Genomic DNA, 12,965 nt, shown 5'->3' on the forward strand with positions numbered 1-12,965 from the left:
CAGCTCTATATCGGGACGTGTGTTGGGCTCTACGTCGGGACGTGTGTTGGGTTCTACGTCGGGACGTGTGTTGGGCTCTAAGTCAGGACGTGAGTTGGGCTGTACGTGGGGACGTGTGTTGGGCTCTACGTCGGGACGTGAGTTGGGCTGTACGTGGGGACGTGTGTTGGGCTCTACGTCTGTAGTTACATAACTTTCAGCTCTACGTCGGGACGTGTGTTGGGCTCTACGTCGGGCCGTGTGTTGGGCTCTACGTCGGGACGTGTGTTGTGCTCTACGTCGGGACGTGCGTTGGGCTCTACGTCGGGACGTGGGTTGGGCTCTACGTCGGGACGTGCGTTGGGCTCTACGTCTGGGTTTAGCTTACTTTCAGCTCTACGTTGGGACGTGCGTTGGGCTCTACGTCGGGACGTGTGTTGGGCTCTACGTCGGGACGTGCGTTGGGCTCTATGTCGGGACGTGCGTTGGGCTCTACATCGGGATTTAGCTTTCTTTCAGCTCTACGTCGGGACGTGTGTTGGGCTCTACGTCGGGAATTAGCTTACTTTCAGCTCTACGTCGGGACGTGCGTTGGACTCTACGTCGGGACGTGTGTTGGGCTCTACGTCGGGACGTGCGTTGGGCTCTAAGTCGGGACGTGCGTTGGGCTCTACGTCGGGAATTAGCTTACTTACAACTCTACGTCGGGACGTGCATTGGGCTCCACGTCGGGACGTGCGTTGGGCTTCACGTCGGGACGTGCGTTGGACTCCACGTCGGGACGTGCGTTGGGCTCCACGTCGGGAACTGCTTTGGGGTCTACGTCGGGACGTGCGTTGGGCTCTACGTCAGGGTTTAGCTTACTTTCAGCTCTACGTCGGAATGTGCGTTGGGCTCTACTCCGGGACGTGTGTTGGGCTCTACATCTGGGTTTAGCTTACTTTCAGCTCTACGTCGGGACGTGTGCTGGGCTGTACGTGGGGACGTGTGTTGGGCTCTACGTCTGTAGTTACATAACTTTCAGCTCTACGTCGGGACATGTGTTGGGCTCTACGTCGGGCCGTGTGTTGGGCTCTACGTCGGGACGTGTGTTGGGCTCTACGTCTGTAGTTAGCTAACTTTCAGCTCTACGTCGGGACGTGTGTTGGGCTCTACATCAGGGTTTAGGTTACTTTCAGCTCTACGTCGGGACGTGTGTTGGGCTCTACGTCGGGACGTGAGTTGGGCTGTACGTGGGGACTTGTGTTGGGCTCTACGTCTGTAGTTACATAACTTTCAGCTCTACGTCGGGACGTGTGTTGGGCTCTACGTCGGGCCGTGTGTTGGGCTCTACGTCGGGACGTGTGTTGGGCTCTACGTCTGTAGTTAGCTAACTTTCAGCTCTACGTCGGGACGTGTGTTGGGCTCTACGTCCGGACGTGTGTTGGGCTCTACATCGGGACGTGTGTTGGGCTCTACGTCGGGACGTGTGTTGGGCTCTACATCTGGGTTTAGCTTACTTTCAGCTCTACGTCGGGATGTGCGTTGGGCTCTACTCCGGGACGTGTGTTGGGCTCTACATCTGGGTTTAGCTTACTTTCAGCTCTACGTCGGGACGTGTGCTGGGCTCTACGTCGGGACGTGTGCTGGGCTCTATATCGGGGTTTAGCTTACATTCAGCTCTACGTCGGGACATGTGTTGAGCTCTACGTCTGTAGTTAGCTAACTTTCAGCTCTACGTCGGGACGTGTGTTGGGCTCTACGTCGGGACGTGTGTTGGGCTCTACGTCGGGACGTGTGTTGGGCTCTACGTCGGCAAGTCTGTTGGGCTCTACGTCGGGACGTGTGTTCGGCTCTACGTCTGTAGTTAGCTAACTGTCAGCTATACGTCGGGACGTGTGTTGGGCTCTACGTCGGGACGTGTGTTGGGCTCTACGTCGGGACGTGTTTTGGGCTCAACTTCGAGAATTAGCTTACTTTCAGCTCTCCGTCGGGACGTGTGTTGGGCTCTCCGTCGGGACGTGTGTTGGGCTCTCCGTCGGGACGTGTGTTGGGCTGTACGTCGCGACGTGTGTTGGGCTCTACGTCGGGATTTAGCTTACTTTCAGCTCTACGTCGGGACGTGTGTTGGGCTATACGTCGGGACGTGTGCTGGGCTCTACGTCGGGACGTATGCTGGGATCTACATCGGGGTTTAGCTTACATTCAGCTCTACGTCGGGACATGTGTTGAGCTCTACGTCGGGACGTGTGTTGGGCTCTAGGTCGGGACGTGTGTTGGGCTCTACGTCGGGACGTGTGTTGGACTCTACGTCTGTAGTTAGCTAACTTTCAGCTCTACGTCGGGACGTGTGTTGGGCTCTATGTCGGGACGTGTGTTGGGATCTACGTCGGGGTTTAGCTAACATTCAGCTCTATATCGGGACGTGTGTTGGGCTCTACGTCGGGACGTGTGTTGGGTTCTACGTCGGGACGTGTGTTGGGCTCTAAGTCAGGACGTGAGTTGGGCTGTACGTGGGGACGTGTGTTGGGCTCTACGTCGGGACGTGAGTTGGGCTGTACGTGGGGACGTGTGTTGGGCTCTACGTCTGTAGTTACATAACTTTCAGCTCTACGTCGGGACGTGTGTTGGGCTCTACGTCGGGCCGTGTGTTGGGCTCTACGTCGGGACGTGTGTTGGGCTCTACGTCGGGACGTGTGTTGGGCTCTACATCTGTAGTTAGCTAACTTTCAGCTCTACGTCGGGACGTGTGTTGGGCTCTCCGTCGGGACGTGTGTTTGGCTCTACGTCGGGATTTAGCTTACTTTCAGCTCTACGTCTGGACGTGTGTTGGGCTCTACGTCGGGACGTGTGTTGGGCTCAACGTCGAGAATTAGCTTACATTCAGCTCTCCGTCGGGACGTGTGTTGGGCTCTCCGTCGGGACGTGTGTTGGACTCTCCATCGGGACGTGTGTTGGGCTCTCCGTCGGGACGTGTGTTGGGCTCTACGTCGGGATTTAGCTTACTTTCAGCTCTACGTCGGGACGTGTGTTGGGCTCCACGTCGGGAGGTGTGTTGGGCTGTACGTCGGGACGTGTGTTGGGCTCTACGTCGGGACGTGTGTTGGGCTCTACATCTGGGTTTAGCTTACTTTCAGCTCTACGTCGGGACGTCTGCTGGGCTCTACGTCGGGACGTGTGCTGGGCTCTACATCGGGGTTTAGCTTACATTCAGCTCTACGTCGGGACATGTGTTGAGCTCTACGTTGGGACGTGTGTTGGGCTCTAGGTCGGGACGTGTGTTGGGCTCTACGTCGGGACGTGTGTTGTGCTCTACGTCGGGACGTGTGTTGGGCTCTACGTCGGGGTTTAGCTAACATTCAGCTCTATATCGGGACGTGTGTTGGGCTCTACGTCGGGACGTGTGTTGGGTTCTACGTCAGGACGTGTGTTGGCCTCTACGTCAGGACGTGTGTTGGGCTGTACGTGGGGACGTGTGTTGGGCTCTACTTCGGGACGTGAGTTGGGCTGTACGTGGGGACGTGTGTTGGGCTCTACGTCTGTAGTTACATAACTTTCAGCTCTACGTCGGGCCGTGTGTTGGGCTCTACATCGGGACGTGTGTTGGGCTCTACGTCGGGACTTGAGTTGGGATGTACGTGGGGACGTGTGTTGGGCTCTACGTCTGTAGTTACATAACTTTCAGCTCTACGTCGGGACGTGTGTTGGGCTCTACGTCGGGACGTGTGTTGGGCTCTACGTCGGGCCGTGTGTTGGGCTCTACGTCGGGACGTGTGTTGGGCTCTACGTCTGTAGTTAGCTAACTTTCAGCTCTACGTCGGGATGTGTGTTGGGCTCTACGTCGGGACGTGTGTTGGGCTCTACGTCGGGACGTGTGTTGGGCTCTACATCTGGGTTTAGCTTACTTTCAGCTCTACATCGGGACATGTGCTGGGCTCTACGTCGGGACGTGTGCTGGGCTCTACATCAGGGTTTAGCTTACATTCAGCTCCTCGTCGGCACATGTGTTGAGCTCTACGTCGGGACGTGTGTTGGGCTCTACGTCGGGACGTGTGTTGGGATCTACGTCGGGACGTGTGTTGGACTCTACGTCTGTAGTTAGCTAACTTTCAGCTCTACGTCGGGACGTGTGTTGGGCTCTACGTCGGGACGTGTGTTGGGCTCTACGTCGGCGTTTAGCTAACATTCAGCTCTATATCGGGACGTGTGTTGGGCTCTACGTCGGGACGTGTGTTGGGTTCTACGTCGGGACGTGTGTTGGCCTCTACGTCAGGACGTGAGTTGGGCTGTACGTGGGGACGTGTGTTGGGCTCTACGTTGGGACGTGAGTTGGGCTGTACGTGGGGACGTGTGTTGGGCTCTACGTCTGTAGTTACATAACTTTCAGCTCTACGTCGGGACGTGTGTTGGGCTCTACGTCGGGCCGTGTGTTGGGCTCTACGTCTGGACGTGCGTTGGGATCTACGTCGGGCCGTGAGTTGGGCTGTACGTGGGGACGTGTGTTGGGCTCTACGTCTGTAGTTACATAACTTTCAGCTCTACGTCGGGACGTGTGTTGGGCTCTAGGTCGGGACGTTTGTTGGGCTCTACGTCGAGAATTAGCTTACTTTCAGCTCTACGTCGGGACGTGCGTTGGGCTCTATGTCGGGACGTGCGTTGGGCTCTACGTCGGGATTTAGCTTTCTTTCAGCTCTACGTCGGGACGTGCGTTGGGCTCTACGTCGGGTATTAGCTTACTTTCAGCTCTACGTCGGGACGTGCGTTGGACTCTACGTCGGGACGTGCGTTGGGCTCCACGTCGGGACGTCTGTTGGGCTCTACGTCGGGACGTGCGTTTGGCTCTATGTCGGGACGTGCGTTGGGCTCTACATCGGGAATTAGCTTACTTTAAACTCTACGTCGGGACGTGCGTTGGGCTCCACGTCGGGACGTGCGTTGGGCTCTACGTCGGGACGTGCGTTGGGCTCTACATGAGGACTTAGCTTACTTTCAGCTCTACGTCGGGACGTGCGTTGGTCTCCACGTCGGGACGTGCGTTGGGCTCCACGTCGGGACATGCTTTGGGCTCTACGTCTTGACGTGCGTTGGGCTCTACGTCAGGGTTTAGCTTACTTCCAGCTCTACGTCGGGATGTGCGTTGGGCTCTACGTCGGGACGTGTGCTGGGCTCTAAGTCGGGACGTGTGCTGGGCTCTACATCGGGGTTTAGCTTACATTCAGCTCTACGTCGGGACATGTGTTGAGCTCTACGTCGGGACGTGTGTTGGGCTCTAGGTCGGGACGTGTGTTGGGCTGTACGTGGGGACGGGTGTTGGACTCTACGTCTGTAGTTAGCTAACTTTCAGCTCTATGTCGGGACGTGTGTTGGGCTCTACGTCGGGACGTGTGTTGGGCTCTACGTCGGGACGTGTGTTGGGCTCTACATCAGGGTTTAGCTTACTTTCAGGTCTACGTCGGGACGTGTGTTGGGCTCTACGTCGGGACGTGTGTTGGGCTCTACGTCAGCAAGTCTGTTGGGCTCTACGTCGGGACGTGTGTTCGGCTCTACGTCTGCAGTTAGCTAACTTTTAGCTCGACGTCGGGACGTGTGCTGGGCTCTACGTCGGGACGTGAGTTGGGTTCTACATCTGTAGTTAGCTAACTTTCAGCTCTACGTCGGGACGTGGGTTGGGTTCTACATCTGTAGTTAGCTAACTTTCAGCTCTACGTCGGGACGTGTGTTGGGCTCAACGTCGAGAATTAGCTTACTTTCAGCTCTCTGTCGGGACGTGTGTTGGGCTCTCCGTCGGGACGTGTGTTGGGCTCTACGTCGGGATTTAGCTTACTTTCAGCTCTACGTCGGGACGTGTGTTGGGCTCTACGTCGGGACGTGTGTTGGGCTCTACATCTGGGTTTAGCTTACTTTCAGCTCTACGTCGGGACGTGTGCTGGGCTCTACGTCGGGACGTGTGCTGGGCTCTACGTTGGGACGTGTGGTGGGCTCTACATCGGGGTTTAGCTTACATTCAGCTCTGCATCGGGACATGTGTTGAGCTCTACGTCGGGACGTGTGATGGGCTCTAGGTCGGGACGTGTGTTGGGCTCTACGTCGGGACGTGTGTAGGACTCTACGTCTGTAGTTAGCTAACTTTCAGCTCTACGTCGGGACGTGTGTTGGGCTCTACGTCGGGGTTTAGCTAACATTCAGCTCTATATCGGGACGTGTGTTGGGCTCTACGTCGGGACGTGTGTTGGGTTCTACGTCGGGACGTGTGTTGGCCTCTACGTCAGGACGTGTGTTGGGCTGTACGTGGGGACGTGTGTTGGGCTCTACTTCGGGACGTGAGTTGGGCTGTACGTGGGGACGTGTGTTGGGCTCTACGTCTGTAGTTACATAACATTCAGCTCTACGTCGGGATGTGTGTTGGGCTCTACGTCGGGACGTGTGTTGGGCTCTACGTCGGGACGTGTGTTGGGCTCTACATCAGGGTTTAGCTTACTTTCAGCTCTACGTCGGGACGTGTGTTGGGCTCTACGTCGGGACGTGTGTTGGGCTCTACGTCGGCAAGTCTGTTGAGCTCTATGTCGGGACGTGTGTTCGGCTCTACGTCTGCAGTTAGCTAATTTTTAGCTCGACGTCGGGACGTGTGCTGGGCTCTACGTCGGGACGTGAGTTGGGTTCTACATCTGTAGTTAGCTAACTTTCAGCTCTACGTCGGGACGTGGGTTGGGTTCTACATCTGTAGTTAGCTAACTTTCAGCTCTATGTCGGGACGTGTGTTGGGCTCTACGTCGGGACGTGTGTTGGGATCTACGTCGGGACGTGTGTTGGACTCTACGTCTGTAGTTAGCTAACTTTCAGCTCTACGTCGGGACGTGTGTTGGGCTCTACGTCGGGACGTGTGTTGGGCTCTACGTCGGCGTTTTTAGCTAACATTCAGCTCTATATCGGGACGTGTGTTGGGCTCTACGTCGGGACGTGTGTTGGGTTCTACGTCGGGACGTGTGTTGGCCTCTACGTCAGGACGTGAGTTGGGCTGTACGTGGGGACGTGTGTTGGGCTCTACGTTGGGACGTGAGTTGGGCTGTACGTGGGGACGTGTGTTGGGCTCTACGTCTGTAGTTACATAACTTTCAGCTCTACGTCGGGACGTGTGTTGGGCTCTAGGTCGGGACGTTTGTTGGGCTCTACGTCGAGAATTAGCTTACTTTCAGCTCTACGTCGGGACGTGTGTTGGGCTCTACGTCGGGACGTGTGCTGGGCTCTACGTCGGGACGTGCGTTGGGCTCTATGTCGGGACGTGCGTTGGGCTCTACGTCGGGATTTAGCTTTCTTTCAGCTCTACGTCGGGACGTGCGTTGGGCTCTACGTCGGGTATTAGCTTACTTTCAGCTCTACGTCGGGACGTGCGTTGGACTCTACGTCGGGACGTGCGTTGGGCTCCACGTCGGGACGTCTGTTGGGCTCTACGTCGGGACGTGCGTTTGGCTCTATGTCGGGACGTGCGTTGGGCTCTACATCGGGAATTAGCTTACTTTAAACTCTACGTCGGGACGTGCGTTGGGCTCCACGTCGGGACGTGCGTTGGGCTCTACGTCGGGACGTGCGTTGGGCTCTACATGAGGACTTAGCTTACTTTCAGCTTTACGTCGGGACGTGCGTTGGTCTCCACGTCGGGACGTGCGTTGGGCTTCACGTCGGGACGTTCGTTGGGCTCCACGTCGGGACGTGCGTTGGGCTCCACGTCGGGACATGCTTTGGGCTCTACGTCTTGACGTGCGTTGGGCTCTACGTCAGGGTTTAGCTTACTTCCAGCTCTACGTCGGGATGTGCGTTGGGCTCTACGTCGGGACGTGTGCTGGGCTCTAAGTCGGGACGTGTGCTGGGCTCTACATCGGGGTTTAGCTTACATTCAGCTCTACGTCGGGACATGTGTTGAGCTCTACGTCGGGACGTGTGTTGGGCTCTAGGTCGGGACGTGTGTTGGGCTGTACGTGGGGACGGGTGTTGGACTCTACGTCTGTAGTTAGCTAACTTTCAGCTCTATGTCGGGACGTGTGTTGGGCTCTACGTCGGGACGTGTGTTGGGCTCTACGTCGGGACGTGTGTTGGGCTCTACATCAGGGTTTAGCTTACTTTCAGCTCTACGTCGGGACGTGTGTTGGGCTCTACGTCGGGACGTGTGTTGGGCTCTACGTCAGCAAGTCTGTTGGGCTCTACGTCGGGACGTGTGTTCGGCTCTACGTCTGCAGTTAGCTAACTTTTAGCTCGACGTCGGGACGTGTGCTGGGCTCTACGTCGGGACGTGAGTTGGGTTCTACATCTGTAGTTAGCTAACTTTCAGCTCTACGTCGGGACGTGGGTTGGGTTCTACATCTGTAGTTAGCTAACTTTCAGCTCTACGTCGGGACGTGTGTTGGGCTCAACGTCGAGAATTAGCTTACTTTCAGCTCTCTGTCGGGACGTGTGTTGGGCTCTCCGTCGGGACGTGTGTTGGGCTCTACGTCGGGATTTAGCTTACTTTCAGCTCTACGTCGGGACGTGTGTTGGGCTCTACGTCGGGACGTGTGTTGGGCTCTACATCTGGGTTTAGCTTACTTTCAGCTCTACGTCGGGACGTGTGCTGGGCTCTACGTCGGGACGTGTGCTGGGCTCTACGTTGGGACGTGTGGTGGGCTCTACATCGGGGTTTAGCTTACATTCAGCTCTGCATCGGGACATGTGTTGAGCTCTACGTCGGGACGTGTGATGGGCTCTACGTCGGGACGTGTGTTGGGCTCTACGTCGGGACGTGTGTAGGACTCTACGTCTGTAGTTAGCTAACTTTCAGCTCTACGTCGGGACGTGTGTTGGGCTCTACGTCGGGGTTTAGCTAACATTCAGCTCTATATCGGGACGTGTGTTGGGCTCTACGTCGGGACGTGTGTTGGGTTCTACGTCGGGACGTGTGTTGGCCTCTACGTCAGGACGTGTGTTGGGCTGTACGTGGGGACGTGTGTTGGGCTCTACTTCGGGACGTGAGTTGGGCTGTACGTGGGGACGTGTGTTGGGCTCTACGTCTGTAGTTACATAACTTTCAGCTCTACGTCGGGATGTGTGTTGGGCTCTACGTCGGGACGTGTGTTGGGCTCTACGTCGGGACGTGTGTTGGGCTCTACATCTGGGTTTAGCTTACTTTCAGCTCTACATCGGGACATGTGCTGGGCTCTACGTCGGGACGTGTGCTGGGCTCTACATCAGGGTTTAGCTTACATTCAGCTCCTCGTCGGGACATGTGTTGAGCTCTACGTCGGGACGTGTGTTGGGCTCTACGTCGGGACGTGTGTTGGGATCTACGTCGGGACGTGTGTTGGACTCTACGTCTGTAGTTAGCTAACTTTCAGCTCTACGTCGGGACGTGTGTTGGGCTCTACGTCGGGACGTGTGTTGGGCTCTACGTCGGCGTTTTTAGCTAACATTCAGCTCTATATCGGGACGTGTGTTGGGCTCTACGTCGGGACGTGTGTTGGGTTCTACGTCGGGACGTGTGTTGGCCTCTACGTCAGGACGTGAGTTGGGCTGTACGTGGGGACGTGTGTTGGGCTCTACGTTGGGACGTGAGTTGGGCTGTACGTGGGGACGTGTGTTGGGCTCTACGTCTGTAGTTACATAACTTTCAGCTCTACGTCGGGACGTGTGTTGGGCTCTACGTCGGGCCGTGTGTTGGGCTCTACGTCTGGACGTGCGTTGGGATCTACGTCGGGCCGTGAGTTGGGCTGTACGTGGGGACGTGTGTTGGGCTCTACGTCTGTAGTTACATAACTTTCAGCTCTACGTCGGGACGTGTGTTGGGCTCTAGGTCGGGACGTTTGTTGGGCTCTACGTCGAGAATTAGCTTACTTTCAGCTCTACGTCGGGACGTCTGTTGGGCTCTACGTCGGGACGTGTGCTGGGCTCTACGTCGGGACGTGCGTTGGGCTCTATGTCGGGACGTGCGTTGGGCTCTACGTCGGGATTTAGCTTTCTTTCAGCTCTACGTCGGGACGTGCGTTGGGCTCTACGTCGGGTATTAGCTTACTTTCAGCTCTACGTCGGGACGTGCGTTGGACTCTACGTCGGGACGTGCGTTGGGCTCCACGTCGGGACGTCTGTTGGGCTCTACGTCGGGACGTGCGTTTGGCTCTATGTCGGGACGTGCGTTGGGCTCTACATCGGGAATTAGCTTACTTTAAACTCTACGTCGGGACGTGCGTTGGGCTCCACGTCGGGACGTGCGTTGGGCTCTACGTCGGGACGTGCGTTGGGCTCTATATGAGGACTTAGCTTACTTTCAGCTCTACGTCGGGACGTGCGTTGGTCTCCACGTCGGGACGTGCGTTGGGCTTCACGTCGGGACGTTCGTTGGGCTCCACGTCGGGACGTGCGTTGGGCTCCACGTCGGGACATGCTTTGGGCTCTACGTCTTGACGTGCGTTGGGCTCTACGTCAGGGTTTAGCTTACTTCCAGCTCTACGTCGGGATGTGCGTTGGGCTCTACGTCGGGACGTGTGCTGGGCTCTAAGTCGGGACGTGTGCTGGGCTCTACATCGGGGTTTAGCTTACATTCAGCTCTACGTCGGGACATGTGTTGAGCTCTACGTCGGGACGTGTGTTGGGCTCTAGGTCGGGACGTGTGTTGGGCTGTACGTGGGGACGGGTGTTGGACTCTACGTCTGTAGTTAGCTAACTTTCAGCTCTATGTCGGGACGTGTGTTGGGCTCTACGTCGGGACGTGTGTTGGGCTCTACGTCGGGACGTGTGTTGGGCTCTACATCAGGGTTTAGCTTACTTTCAGGTCTACGTCGGGACGTGTGTTGGGCTCTATGTCGGGACGTGTGTTGGGCTCTACGTCAGCAAGTCTGTTGGGCTCTACGTCGGGACGTGTGTTCGGCTCTACGTCTGCAGTTAGCTAACTTTTAGCTCGACGTCGGGACGTGTGCTGGGCTATACGTCGGGACGTGAGTTGGGTTCTACATCTGTAATTAGCTAACTTTCAGCTCTACGTCGGGACGTGGGTTGGGTTCTACATCTGTAGTTAGCTAACTTTCAGCTCTACGTCGGGACGTGTGTTGGGCTCAACGTCGAGAATTAGCTTACTTTCAGCTCTCTGTCGGGACGTGTGTTGGGCTCTCCGTCGGGACGTGTGTTGGGCTCTACGTCGGGATTTAGCTTACTTTCAGCTCTACGTCGGGACGTGTGTTGGGCTCTACGTCGGGACGTGTGTTGGGCTCTACATCTGGGTTTAGCTTACTTTCAGCTCTACGTCGGGACGTGTGCTGGGCTCTACGTCGGGACGTGTGCTGGGCTCTACGTTGGGACGTGTGGTGGGCTCTACATCGGGGTTTAGCTTACATTCAGCTCTGCATCGGGACATGTGTTGAGCTCTACGTCGGGACGTGTGATGGGCTCTAGGTCGGGACGTGTGTTGGGCTCTACGTCGGGACGTGTGTTGGACTCTACGTCTGTAGTTAGCTAACTTTCAGCTCTACGTCGGGACGTGTGTTGGGCTCTACGTCGGGGTTTAGCTAACATTCAGCTCTATATCGGGACGTGTGTTGGGCTCTACGTCGGGACGTGTGTTGGGTTCTACGTCGGGACGTGTGTTGGCCTCTACGTCAGGACGTGTGTTGGGCTGTACGTGGGGACGTGTGTTGGGCTCTACTTCGGGACGTGAGTTGGGCTGTACGTGGGGACGTGTGTTGGGCTCTACGTCTGTAGTTACATAACTTTCAGCTCTACGTCGGGCCGTGTGTTGGGCTCTACATCGGGACGTGTGTTGGGCTCTACGTCGGGACTTGAGTTGGGATGTACGTGGGGACGTGTGTTGGGCTCTACGTCTGTAGTTACATAACTTTCAGCTCTACGTCGGGACGTGTGTTGGGCTCTACGTCGGGACGTGTGTTGGGCTCTACGTCGGGCCGTGTGTTGGGCTCTACGTCGGGACGTGTGTTGGGCTCTACGTCTGTAGTTAGCTAACTTTCAGCTCTACGTCGGGATGTGTGTTGGGCTCTACGTCGGGACGTGTGTTGGGCTCTACGTCGGGACGTGTGTTGGGCTCTACATCTGGGTTTAGCTTACTTTCAGCTCTACATCGGGACATGTGCTGGGCTCTACGTCGGGACGTGTGCTGGGCTCTACATCAGGGTTTAGATTACATTCAGCTCCTCGTCGGGACATGTGTTGAGCTCTACGTCGGGACGTGTGTTGGGCTCTACGTCGGGACGTGTGTTGGGATCTACGTCGGGACGTGTGTTGGACTCTACGTCTGTAGTTAGCTAACTTTCAGCTCTACGTCGGGACGTGTGTTGGGCTCTACGTCGGGACGTGTGTTGGGCTCTACGTCGGCGTTTAGCTAACATTCAGCTCTATATCGGGACGTGTGTTGGGCTCTACGTCGGGACGTGTGTTGGGCTCTACGTCGAGAATTAGCTTACTTTCAGCTCTACGTCGGGACGTGCGTTGGGCTCTACGTCGGGACGTGTGTTGGGCTCTACGTCGGGACGTGCGTTGGGCTCTATCTCGGGACGTGCGTTGGGCTCTACGTCGGGAATTAGCTTACTTTCAGCTCTACGTCGGGACGTGCGTTGGACTCTACGTCGGGACGTGTGTTGGGCTCTACGTCGGGACGTGTGTTGGGCTCTACGTCAGGACGTGAGTTGGGCTGTACGTGGGGACGTGTGTTGGGCTCTACGTCTGTAGTTACATAACTTTCAGCTCTACGTCGGGACATGCGTTGGGCTCTACGTCGGGCCGTGTGTTGGGCTCTACGTCGGGCCGTGTGTTATGCTCTACGTCGGGACGTGTGTTGGGCTCTACGTCTGTAGTTAGCTAACTTTCAGCTCTACGACGGGACGTGTGTTGGGCTCTACGTCGGGACGTGTGTTGGGCTCTACGTCGGGACGTGTGTTGGGCTCTACATCAGGGTTTAGGTTACTTTCAGCTCTACGTCGGGACGTGTGTTGGGCTCTACGTCGGGACGTGTGTTGGGCTCAACGTCGAAAATTAGCTTA

This window comes from Leptosomus discolor, chromosome 24 (genome assembly GCF_034619465.1).
Source record: "Leptosomus discolor isolate bLepDis1 chromosome 24, bLepDis1.hap2, whole genome shotgun sequence".
NCBI lineage: Eukaryota > Metazoa > Chordata > Aves > Leptosomiformes > Leptosomidae > Leptosomus > Leptosomus discolor.